Below are 12485 nucleotides of genomic sequence, written 5' to 3' on the forward strand. Positions count from 1 at the left end.
AAACCAACCAAAGGAGTCCATAAAGGTGACATATAGATTAGCTATATTTATGATCGGACTCTGATTTAATTTCCTACGTTGTTGCAGTTTTTGTTGTTTAGTACTTTTGTGTTGTGTATCTATGTTTCTTTACATGTTCCTTTTTATTCTGTTCTATTTCTCCTTTGGTTTCGTTTCAGATGTTTCTGCAAGGCTGTCAACAACCAAAACGACGTCGTCAAAGACTTTGGCCCCATTGTCTCCATTGTCGGTGTAATGACTACCAACTCATCACATGCGGCACGGAATGTGACGGGAAAGTCAAGGAGTGGGCGTGTAACCACGGATGTGGCGGACTTCCGGCCGGTACAAAGGTGCGAGCATTCTACAAAGCCAGTGAGTGTAATAGCGGTTGTGCAGCAGATAACGTAATGCGGCCTATAACGTAAAACGAAGCGTATTTCCTTCTTTACTTTAAAAGCATGTCATGAAAGAATTGAATGCAATAAAGATACATGTGCTGTCTTGGCTATTCCTGGAACAGTTTTGAGGTTGTAGACAGAATTCTGTATGTCGATTGTAATGAAACAATAAGTTAGCGAAAGAGCTAATGTTTAGGAACATGCGATGCTTTCACATGCACATTGTAACTCAAAAAGGTACAAGGTATCGCAAAATAAATATTCGCGCACCTAACACGTTTCCGCACGGTATGCGGAATTAACAAGGCATCAACAATTATACAAACCTTCATCAATATAAAATGTTCAGCGCTTTGACACATCGATATCGTATTGGGACGAAACCATCATCCACATGACAGTATCAAGGTGTAGATGCGCGCGACGTCATCAATATTCGTGATATCCAGACAAACAGTATAAGGTGAATAGTTGACGTCAACAGCTGATACCGATGTAAGTGAGTGAGTGAGTGAGTGAGTTTAGTTTTACCCCACACTCAGCAATATTCCAGCTATATGGCGGCAGTCTGTAAATAATCGAGTCTGGACCAGACAATCCAGTGATCAACAACATGAGCATCGATCTGAGCAATTGGGAACCGATGACATGTGTCAACCAAGTCAGCGAGCCTGACCATCCGATCCCGTTAATGGCCTCTTATGACAAGCATAGTCGCCTTTTATGGAAAGGATGTGTTGCTGAAGGCCGATTCTACCCCGGGACCTTCACGGGTCTGAGAATGGAGAAAACACGGATTACGATGAAATATTGAAGTTCATGTCTCACAATGCTGATAACAAAGTTTCCAGGAAATGTTCAGATTTTGTCTGCTTTCGTCGTTTTTCATATTCTCAAGGACGCATTTAAACAAATAAAAGGCCCACAATCTTGAATGAAAATTTCAAAAATATTCAACACCTCTTTGGAGACATTTACTGAATAAACACAAGCAGGTGTTCGTGGTTCATTAATTAAAACTATTTAGTTTGACCATCGTACAAAGGTTCATTTTCGTCTTGATGTTTTCCATTGGTGCAAAAGCATAAAAATATGTTTGCTGGAAAACTTTGGATAAATATCTCTCCTTTGAAGATTGTGACTTCCAAATCGCGATAGCAGGAACACGAAGACCACTTCTTGTTTACAAACACGGAATTTGGCATCACAACTTTATGTTTAAATCGCGAAAATAGATGTCCGCGAATTTACATTACGTCAGTACCAAATCATCCGTAACGTGTTTATCAGAAAATTCCTAGGCACTGGGAATGCTTATTAAACTAGAAAGTACAATATGTCTATACATCTGCCTAGAATATACAATATCTGTTATAGGGGAACTTTCAATTTTTAAAATTTGGGATCAGCTCAACCGTAACAAAAAGGTGTATATCAAGTTCAATGTTGGTTAGATATGACTGCCTGTCTATTTTCTATATCATGCATGTAGAAACATATGTCTATTCCAAAGAACATGAAATAACTGACTTACACTTTTTTTTACTTTCACCACATACATTTCTAGTATATGGGAACATTTGATTTCCAAATCTTTGGACTGAGTTTTAAATAAAGGGTGTATTTTTGTGTTGAAACCTGAAAAACACCGTTACTCAATCCGTTTATCAAATTCTTCTTCTTGTTTTTTTTCAGTCTTAATTCAACCAAGCCTGACTCTAAATCAGCATGGTTTTTTTTTCAATTTGAGGAGATTTTTAGGCTAGGTTCTTCGTGATGTTTAAGACTGATATTCATTCCAAACATTAAGATACCAAGTTTATCTTTTGCATTATGTGGTTATATATGACTGCCAAACTATTTTCTAAATTACCTGGTGGTAATATATCTGAGCACATGCCAATCCCAAAGAGCATCATATATTTCCAATTGCCTTCCACTTTGGGCTTCCAACTCATACGGTTCTGGTATATGGGAACATTTGATTTCCAAATCGGGAGCTTCGAATTTAAATAGAATGTCTATTTTCATGTTAGAAAACGTCATTAGACCTAACCACAGATTATAAAAACATGACTAAATCCGTTTGATAGTTATTTTTTGTTGTTTCTCTGTAATTTCAGTTTAACCAAGCTGATTCATTAAGAGTATGGAGGAGAGTTTGAGATGCGTTTCTTGTTAATGTTTGAAATTATTTATCAAAAGTTCCCCCGAAAACTAACGGCCAATGGGGACATTAAAGGTACCAATTTGACTTCCACCATATACAATTTTGATACATGGGTACATCTGGTTTCCAAATCTCGAGACTGAGGTTTAGATAAATGGTGTATTTTCATCTTGTAAAATGTCATCAAACCTGAAAAAGAACAATGAAAGCATGACTAAATCCGTTTAGTGATATGCCTGTTCCAAAGAAGAAGAATAGTTCCAATTGACTCCGACTTTTGACTTCCACTGCACCGGTTTCACGTATATGGGAACAATTGATTTCCAACTCTAGTGTTGTGGATCAAAGATGTACGTGTATGTGTACACATACGCGTGTGCATGTGTATGTGTACATATACGTGTGTATATGTGTATGTATATGTATACATATACGTGTGTGCATGTGTATGTGTACATATATGTGTGTGTATGTGTATGTGTATGTATACATATACGTGTGTGCATGTGTATGTGTACATATATGTGTGTGTATGTGTATGTATACATATACGTGTGTGCATGTGTATGTGTACATATACGTGTGTGTATGTGTATGTGTATGTATACATATACGTGTGTGTATGTGTATGTGTACATATACGTGTGTGTATGTGTATGTGTACATATACGTGTGTGTATGTGTATGTGTACATATACGTGTGTGCATGTGTATGTGTACATATATGTGTGTGTATGTGTATGTGTATGTATACATATACGTGTGTGCATGTGTATGTGTACATATACGTGTGTGTATGTGTATGTGTACATATACGTGTGTGTATGTGTATGTGTATGTATACATATACGTGTGTGCATGTGTATGTGTATGTGTATGTATACATATACGTGTCTGCATGTGTATGTGTATGTGTATGCATACATATACGTGTGTGCATGTGTATGTGTACATATACGTGTGTGTATGTGTATGTGTATGTATACATATACGTGTGTGCATGTGTATGTGTACATATACGTGTGTGTATGTGTATGTATACATATACGTGTGTGCGTGTGTATGTGTACATATACGTGTGTGTATGTGTATGTGTACATATACGTGTGTGTATGTGTATGTGTATGTATACATATACGTGTGTGCATGTGTATGTGTACATGTACGTGTGTGTATGTGTATGTGTACATATACGTGTGTGTATGTGTATGTGTACATATACGTGTGTGCATGTGTATGTGTACATATATGTGTGTGTATGTGTATGTGTATGTATACATATACGTGTGTGCATGTGTATGTATACATATATGTGTGTATGTGTATGTGTATGTATACATATACGTGTGTGCATGTGTATGTGTACATATATATGTGTGTATGTTTATGTATATGTGTACATATACGTGTGTGTGCATGTGTATGTGTACATATACGTGTGTGTATGTGTATGTGTATGTATACATATACGTGTGTGCATGTGTATGTGTACATATACGTGTGTGTATGTGTATGTGTATGTATACATATACGTGTGTGCATGTGTATGTGTACATATATGTGTGTATATGTGTATGTGTATGTATACATATACGTGTGTGCATGTGTATGTGTACATATATGTGTGTGTATGTGTATGTGTATGTATACATATACGTGTGTGCATGTGTATGTGTACATATACGTGTGTGTATGTGTATGTGTATGTATACATATACGTGTGTGCATGTGTATGTGTACATATATCTGTGTATATGTGTATGTGTATGTATACATATACGTGTGTGCATGTATATGTGTACATATACGTGTGTGTATGTGTATGTGTATGTATACATATACGTGTGTGCATGTGTATGTGTACATATACGTGTGTGTATGTGTATGTGTATGTATACATATACGTGTGTGTATGTGTATGTGTACATATATGTGTGTGTATGTGTATGTGTATGTGTACATATACGTGTGTGTGCATGTGTATGTGTACATATACGTGTGTGTATGTGTATGTATACATATACGTGTGTGCATGTGTATGTGTACATATACGTGTGTGTATGTGTATGTGTATGTATACATATACGTGTGTGCATGTGTATGTGTACATATACGTGTGTGTATGTGTATGTGTATGTATACATATACGTGTGTGCATGTGTATGTGTACACATGCGTGTGTGTATGTGTATGTGTATGTATACATATACGTGTGTGCATGTGTATGTGTATGTGTATGTGTACATATACGTGTGTGCATGTGTATGTGTACATATACGTGTGTGTATGTGTATGTGTACATATACGTGTGTGTATGTGTATGTGTATGTATACATATACGTGTGTGCATGTGTATGTGTATGTGTATGTCTACATATACGTGTCTGCATGTGTATGTGTATGTGTATGCATACATATACGTGTGTGCATGTGTATGTGTACATATACGTGTGTGTATGTGTATGTGTATGTATACATATACGTGTGTGCATGTGTATGTGTACATATACGTGTGTGTATGTGTATGTGTACATATACGTGTGTGTATGTGTATGTGTATGTGTACATATACGTGTGTGTATGTGTATGTATACATATACGTGTGTGCATGTGTATGTGTACATATACGTGTGTGTATGTGTATGTGTACATATACGTGTGTGTATGTGTATGTGTATGTGTACATATACGTGTGTGCATGTGTATGTGTACATATACGTGTGTGTATGTGTATGTGTATGTATACATATACGTGTGTGTGCATGTGTATGTGTACATATACGTGTGTGTATGTGTATGTATACATATACGTGTGTGCATGTGTATGTGTACATATATGTGTGTATATGTGTGTGTATGTGTACATATACGTGTGTGCATGTGTATGTGTACATATATGTGTGTATATGTGTGTGTATGTGTACATATACGTGTGTGCATGTGTATGTGTACATATACGTGTGTGTATGTGTATGTGTATGTATACATATACTTGTGTGCATGTGTATGTGTATGTGTATGTATACATATACGTGTGTGCATGTGTATGTGTGCATATACGTGTGTGTATGTGTATGTGTACATATACGTGTGTGTATGTGTATGTGTACATATATGTGTGTGTGTATGTGTGTGTGTATGTATACATATACGTGTGTGCATGTGTATGTGTACATATACGTGTGTGTATGTGTATGTGTATGTATACATATACGTGTGTGCATGTGTATGTGTACATGTATGTGTATGTGTACATATACGTGTGTGCATGTGTGTATGTGTACATATATGTGTATGTGTACATGTACGTGTGTGTGTGTATGTGTGTATGTGTACATATATGTGTATGTCTATATATACGTGTGTGTGTATGTGTGTATATGTACACATATGTGTATGTCTACATTTACGTGTGTGTGTATGTGTGTATGTGTACATATATGTGTATGTGTACATATACGTGTGTGTGTATGTGTGTGTGTACATAGATGTGTATGTCTACATATACATGTGTGTGCATGTGTGTATGTATACATATATGTGTATGTCTACATGTACGTGTGTGTGCATGTGTGTATGTGTACATATATGTGTATGTCTACATATACGTGTGTGTGCATGTGTATGTGTACATATATGTGTATGTCTACATATACGTGTGTGTGCATGTGTATGTGTACATATATGTGTATGTCTACATGTACGTGTGTGTGCATGTGTATGTGTACATATATGTGTATGTCTACATATACGTGTGTGTGTATGTGTGTATGTGTACGTGTACACACACGGGTGTGTGTATGTGTATGTGTACATGTACAAATATGTGTATGTGTACATATACGTGTGTGTGTGTATGTATGTGTACATATACGTGTATGTGTATTTGTGCATATACGTGTGTGTGTATGTGTATGTGTACATATACGTGTGTGTGTGCGTGTGTGTATGTGTACATATATATACGTGTGTGTATGTGTATGTGTACATATGCGTATGTGTGTGTGTACGTGTATGTGTACTTATATGTGTGTTTGTGTTTGTGTACCCATACGTGTACACATATACGTGTGTGTACCTGTATGTGTACGTGTACGTGTACGTGTGCGTATGTCTATATGTATATTTACGTGTACGTGTACGTGTGTATGTGTATGTGTACGTGTACGTGTACGTGTACGTGTATGTGTACATGTAAATGTACGTGCACGTGTGCGTGTGCGTGTACATGTACGTGTATGTGTGTATATGAATATGTATATGAATATATATATGTATATATATATGCATACGTACAGTGGAAGCTGTCTAATCCGGCACCCATTTGGACTGAGGAAATAGTGCCGGATTCCAGAGCTGATGATAAATGTACAAGCCACGGAAGGGACTTTGATTTTATGGAAGAAAATAACACCACTAATATTTGAACCTTGCCCCTTGTCTGAATGTATGGTAGACTCTTTTGCTTGTACATACAAAATCTATATTAAATCTAAATTATAACAATAAAAGAACACACATCCATATGACTGACCCGTTTTTGACGTTAATTTTCTGAAACGTAAATCGAAGTTATTTCGAACGGTTCAATCGATTTGTGTAATCGAAGAGAATGGATAGATCCCCAGTATATTTTGCCAGTGGAAACGTAGGCTTGTCCCATTTCAATTACCGAATTGGCGTTTTTTCTCAAGAGAAAATATGCAGGCGAAAATCCAAGATGACAGAATAAATTCTCTGCACAGATGGAAAAGCTGCTTTATGATTACATAACATTTCCATATTGAACCCGTAATAAACAAAAGAAAGTTATAAAGCTCGTAATTAAGGGGGTTATTTTACTGAGGATGGTGGGTGTCGCAGATGTAATCAATGAACGAAGGGACACTTCAGGTAAACTTACACATGGTCACCTATAGCATATTTCATAAACACATCAGAGATGGAAATAATCCCCTCATGTTCCATGCTGATATTAACTAAAATGTTATCGGTCGTTTGATATAAATCATGATGATGGCCTATTTGGATTTCCTGAGTGTTAAAATTCTTAATGAAACAATTTACTTTTAAGACCTTTTACCGACAGATTGCTGTTTACAGGTGGTGCCACAAGAGGGCACCACTTGTCAAACAAATGCCGTAATGACTTGCTATTTTCATAACGTAATAAAAAGAACATTTTTCTACAAAATGACACCAAATTTAGACATTTTTTACATTTGATATTTTCTATGCAACCTCCTTTAGTGTGTCTAATCTTTCGATGGATTGTATATATTTTGAGGTTTAAACTATTTTTGCAAAATGGGATTTGAGAATTTGAAAACAAACGTTAATCTCATATATGGTGGTATCAATAGTGCCTATCTGTTCCCCGAACCGTGTAAAGGAACATCTGATCATTGAAAAGGTACGTAGTAAATAATGAATTGATATTATAATTATATAATAATAAATCCTTAATGAATACATTTAATGGAGCTATTTCTCTCAAACCTTCTGCGGACTGTTTGTTACATGAAGTCAGTTGCTGTGTTTATGCTGCGGCTGAAACTCTGGATTAACTTCACACTGTTTCCAAAGACAAAAACACACCCAATAATAAAAACAAAAGACCAAAGGAAAACTGGCAAAGCTTAATGAAACAAGAGGAAATATTTCCTGGATTGAGATGTGCCTTAAAGGAGAATAATAACGTAAAACTATTTTTGATATATGGAAAAGGACATCCTGAAGATCACTTTCCGTATCAATATGTCTCAAAAAGTTTGTAAAATCGCAATAAAAACGTGAAAACGACCTCGGAATTTCGCTCATTACGGAAACATCCGACAGTTAATGAGCAGAGGCGGTGTCTCGTGACGTGACGTCAGATGTGACTACAGCCGGTGGCATCCTCTTTGGTTGTATACCAAATGCCAGCTGATTTTACATCGTGCAGCAGAAACTTTCAAATGAAGATGAAGAAGAAGAATCCATCGAAACGGAGGCACCAATTTGATTCGTTTCAATTCAATTTATTTAGTCGGTATTTTGGTCATGTGACCCAAAGTACAACTCATTGTGACGACATAGCCATAACACGTGACAGGAAGAACATATATACATCTTTATGAACAGGAAAACACATGTTTCATGAAAATAGCGACAGAAGTTATGGTTTGGGTATTTTTTGTACCGAAAACAGACTTGAAATTGATAGTATGTAATTATTTTCTTCCGAGATGCGCACACCTTTCACATACAAATAATACATGGTACTCATCTTCGAGAACTCCTAGATTATTACATCATACATACATAGTGCATACAGGAATGCTTCATTGGTACAATGTTCTCAATGAATTCACTTTAACCTAAGGCAATGCAATACGTAATTTACAGAATACACGAATCAAGGTGTTATCACTTAGTACTGTAAGGTTTTATTTCATGCTGTAATTCTAAAGTCGGGTAATTCCTTAAAACTGTGGATGTACAATGAGAGTCATGCCAAATCTGGGAATATATACATATGGAAATTAATTAAGCAACACCAAATTCAAAGACACATAAAAACTTAACAAAGTTTAACGAAGTAATTTTGATGATTGATTATTCAATTTTGATGTATTGACATACAGCATGAGCTTTTCATGGGTTGATATGACGCGCGTGAAGCTTGCACAGCGCACGTGCATTGCTTTAACCTCAACTTTCGAAAAATGCACTTTTTCCCTGGGGTGTTTACAAGCGCAGGTTGTCGATTGCATTCGGTTTTTCATTCATTTCAATGTCATGGCACGTAGGAAATTATCAGAGGCCACTCGTTGGCAAATAATCGGCATGAGGAATGCTGGTATGTCTCTAAGACAAATCGGGACTCAAATCGGACGACATCATTCCATAATTTCAAAACTTTTGAAAAAATACCGGGCCACTAATGAAGTTAAAGACCTGCCTAGACCAGGAAGACCCAGGAAGACCACAGTCCGGGAGGACAGAGCTTTACTGAGACTTGTACGGCGCAGGTCCTTCGACTCGAGCTCTCGGTTGAGACAGGAGTGGCTTCCAGGGAGACCCATCTCGAACAGGACTGTTCGGAATCGTCTGAAAGCTGCAGGATACCGGGCAAGGAGGCCAATCAAGCGACCCAGACTGTCTCCAGCCCATAAGGCAGCCCGACTGGCCTGGTGTAATGACCGTTTGCACTGGAACATTGCCTCTTGGAGGAAGGTCCATTTCTCAGATGAGAGCCGGTTCTTGCTGCACATGGTGGACGGTCGTACTCGGGTCTGGAGGCAGAGGAACACAACAATGGCTCCACGGAACATCCAGGAGACTGTGGCCTTTGGGGGAGGTTCCGTTATGGTATGGGGGTGCATTTCCATGAACTGCAAGTTGGATATCATTACCATCCGTGGCAACCTTAACGGTGTTCGTTACCAACAGGAGGTTCTTGACAGGGCTGTGGTACCTCATTTTGAGAACCATCCTCTGGCAACGAGACCCATATTTATGGACGACAATGCTAGACCTCACAGGGCGCATGCTGTAAATGATTTTTTGCGGCAAAATGCAATTGACAGAATTCCATGGCCTGCCATGAGCCCTGACCTCAACCCCATTGAACATTTGTGGGACTTTATTGGCCGTCGTGTGAGGCAGAGAGACCCACCAGTCCATAATCTCAACGAATTGACGGCTGCCCTGCATGAGGAGTGGAACAGGATCCCCCAGAATCAGATCCGGAGACTCATCCAAGGAATGAGGAGGCGTCTGGAATCGGTGGTGCGTGCGCAGGGAGGACACACTAGATATTGATGAAAGTCGGTGTGCAGACTCTCAGATGACTGTTCTTTCTTTCCATGTGACATTTGTGTTAATACACCTGACAACAACGTCTGTGGATGAATAGTAAATTGTGTCCATTTTTTCATGAATTTAAGACAGTTTTAAGAATTTGGATTTCGTTGCAATAAAGCAAAGTCTTGATACTTTTTCCCTTTAAGTTGTTTGTCAGAGATCGTCTGTTGAATAAAAAAGTGTCAAACTATATCAACCCGGCATATTTTGATTGTCAGAACACTTCAAAGTTGCTCCAATAGAAAAAATTGGGGTGTTGCTTGATTAATTTCCAGGTGTATATATCACGGATTCTTTATGCAAAAGTGCTGTTACACATTTGTATCTTCCTGCATCTTGATCTATCCAAACATATGAAACACCAGTTGTGAAAAATATGAGGCAGATATCTGAAACCCATGTGTGCTTACCATTTTCATCAAGCTTTTATAGGAATAGATAACACAGGTGAGGGAGGCGGTGTGATTCCATTCTTAATATTTCAGACCAAAACTCTGAGTAGGAACGTGCGCGTATCTACAACACCAGCCCAACATGGCCTTATTTGACACGTTTTACATTCAAATGTGAAGGAAATATAACTAATAATAATCAATACATAGAGCAAATTACTTACAATATTAACTTCTTGACTACTTGAGGTCAACATCGGAAAACTCGGGAACACAGACTAGTAAGTTCATCAGATTGTTTTTATTTCGTAAGGGGGGCACACACCCATGATACAGCTAACATAGCACAGATATTCGTCGAGTACAGAGAGCTTGAAATGGTGGCTAACAATTATAATAAATGTATGTATACAAGAATAACATCTTTTGCAAGATAAATGCATTGGAAATGTTTATCTAAGAGGGACATCTTTGAATAATAATTCTCTTTTCGTAAGTTCATCATATAAACAACTGTCGAATGATCGGTTTTATCGGTTCACTTAAATTGTTAAGGTGCAAAATTGTGATATATAAACTTTATTCATGCAGTACTAATTACTCTGTTTAAACTAATGTATTACATGATTATTGGAATTACAGTTCAAACACACAGAGATGTTTTCATTGTACCTTAATTTAGTCTGACTGTGATGAGGGCATTCCGATGTCAACTGGTGTTGAAAGTAAGGGCTCCTGACTCGGAATGATCGGAATATTTCTCATGCCTAAATCTGTGTTTATAAATGGTAAACGGATGAAAAGGTGACCTTTCATTGTTCGAAGATTCTATGCATCCCCAGGCACCTGAATAAACTATCGTACCATTTGCTAAAACGACAGAAACAACACGACTTGTAGTACTGGAGCGCTTGGTCTTTGGAAGCTACATTTGACGTCACGAGCGGAAAGGTCACATGATTCCAGCGGAATATGCATAATGGTCGAGGCTGAAATGACAGAAACTGTTTTCGCGATTAAGACGTAAATCTTCATAATTTGAACTTGAAACTTTGGGTATATGTTTTTGATAACTTTATCTTCCACACAGCAAATTATTGAAATTTTTTCATATTCCCCTTTAAGATCATCAGGGAACCCCATGTCTAAAAGACAAAGGGTAATATTTAAAGGATTTAAAATTACAATATAAGGCAACAAAGGAAAAGGTACTTCTGCAAATTGTCGATTCCCTTAAGGCAAAATCAAAGATTTGGACAGAAAGGACAAAGGGGAAAAGAAAACCAGATTTATCAAGCAAAATATACTTTTTAGAAATAATGAAAATCAGTTTTACAGGCAACTGAAAACAAATGCCGGTAGTCAGCCTGATAAAAGTCCTCCAGTTGATGCCAATGAAAGGTTCTGAAAAGAGTTGTAGTCTCTACCCGTCGACTGTAACCATGAGGCACCATGAGTCTGTGATTATGACCAATACAATGCATGACAAAATATCTAGGTCGTTTGTCTGTTACATCTTTCCAGACTGTCTGAAAACTGTTATAAAAAGTCCAAATCTAATACAGCTTCTCGGACTGATGCCATTCGAAAGTGTTCCCTTGTGTCAAAACACCATTACTTCACTGTTTCAGTTCTCTCGTGGACATAAGTGATGTTCCTCCGTGATTCTGCAAA

The sequence above is a fragment of the Haliotis asinina genome, chromosome 2 (genome assembly GCF_037392515.1).
Source record: "Haliotis asinina isolate JCU_RB_2024 chromosome 2, JCU_Hal_asi_v2, whole genome shotgun sequence".
Lineage (NCBI taxonomy): Eukaryota > Metazoa > Mollusca > Gastropoda > Lepetellida > Haliotidae > Haliotis > Haliotis asinina.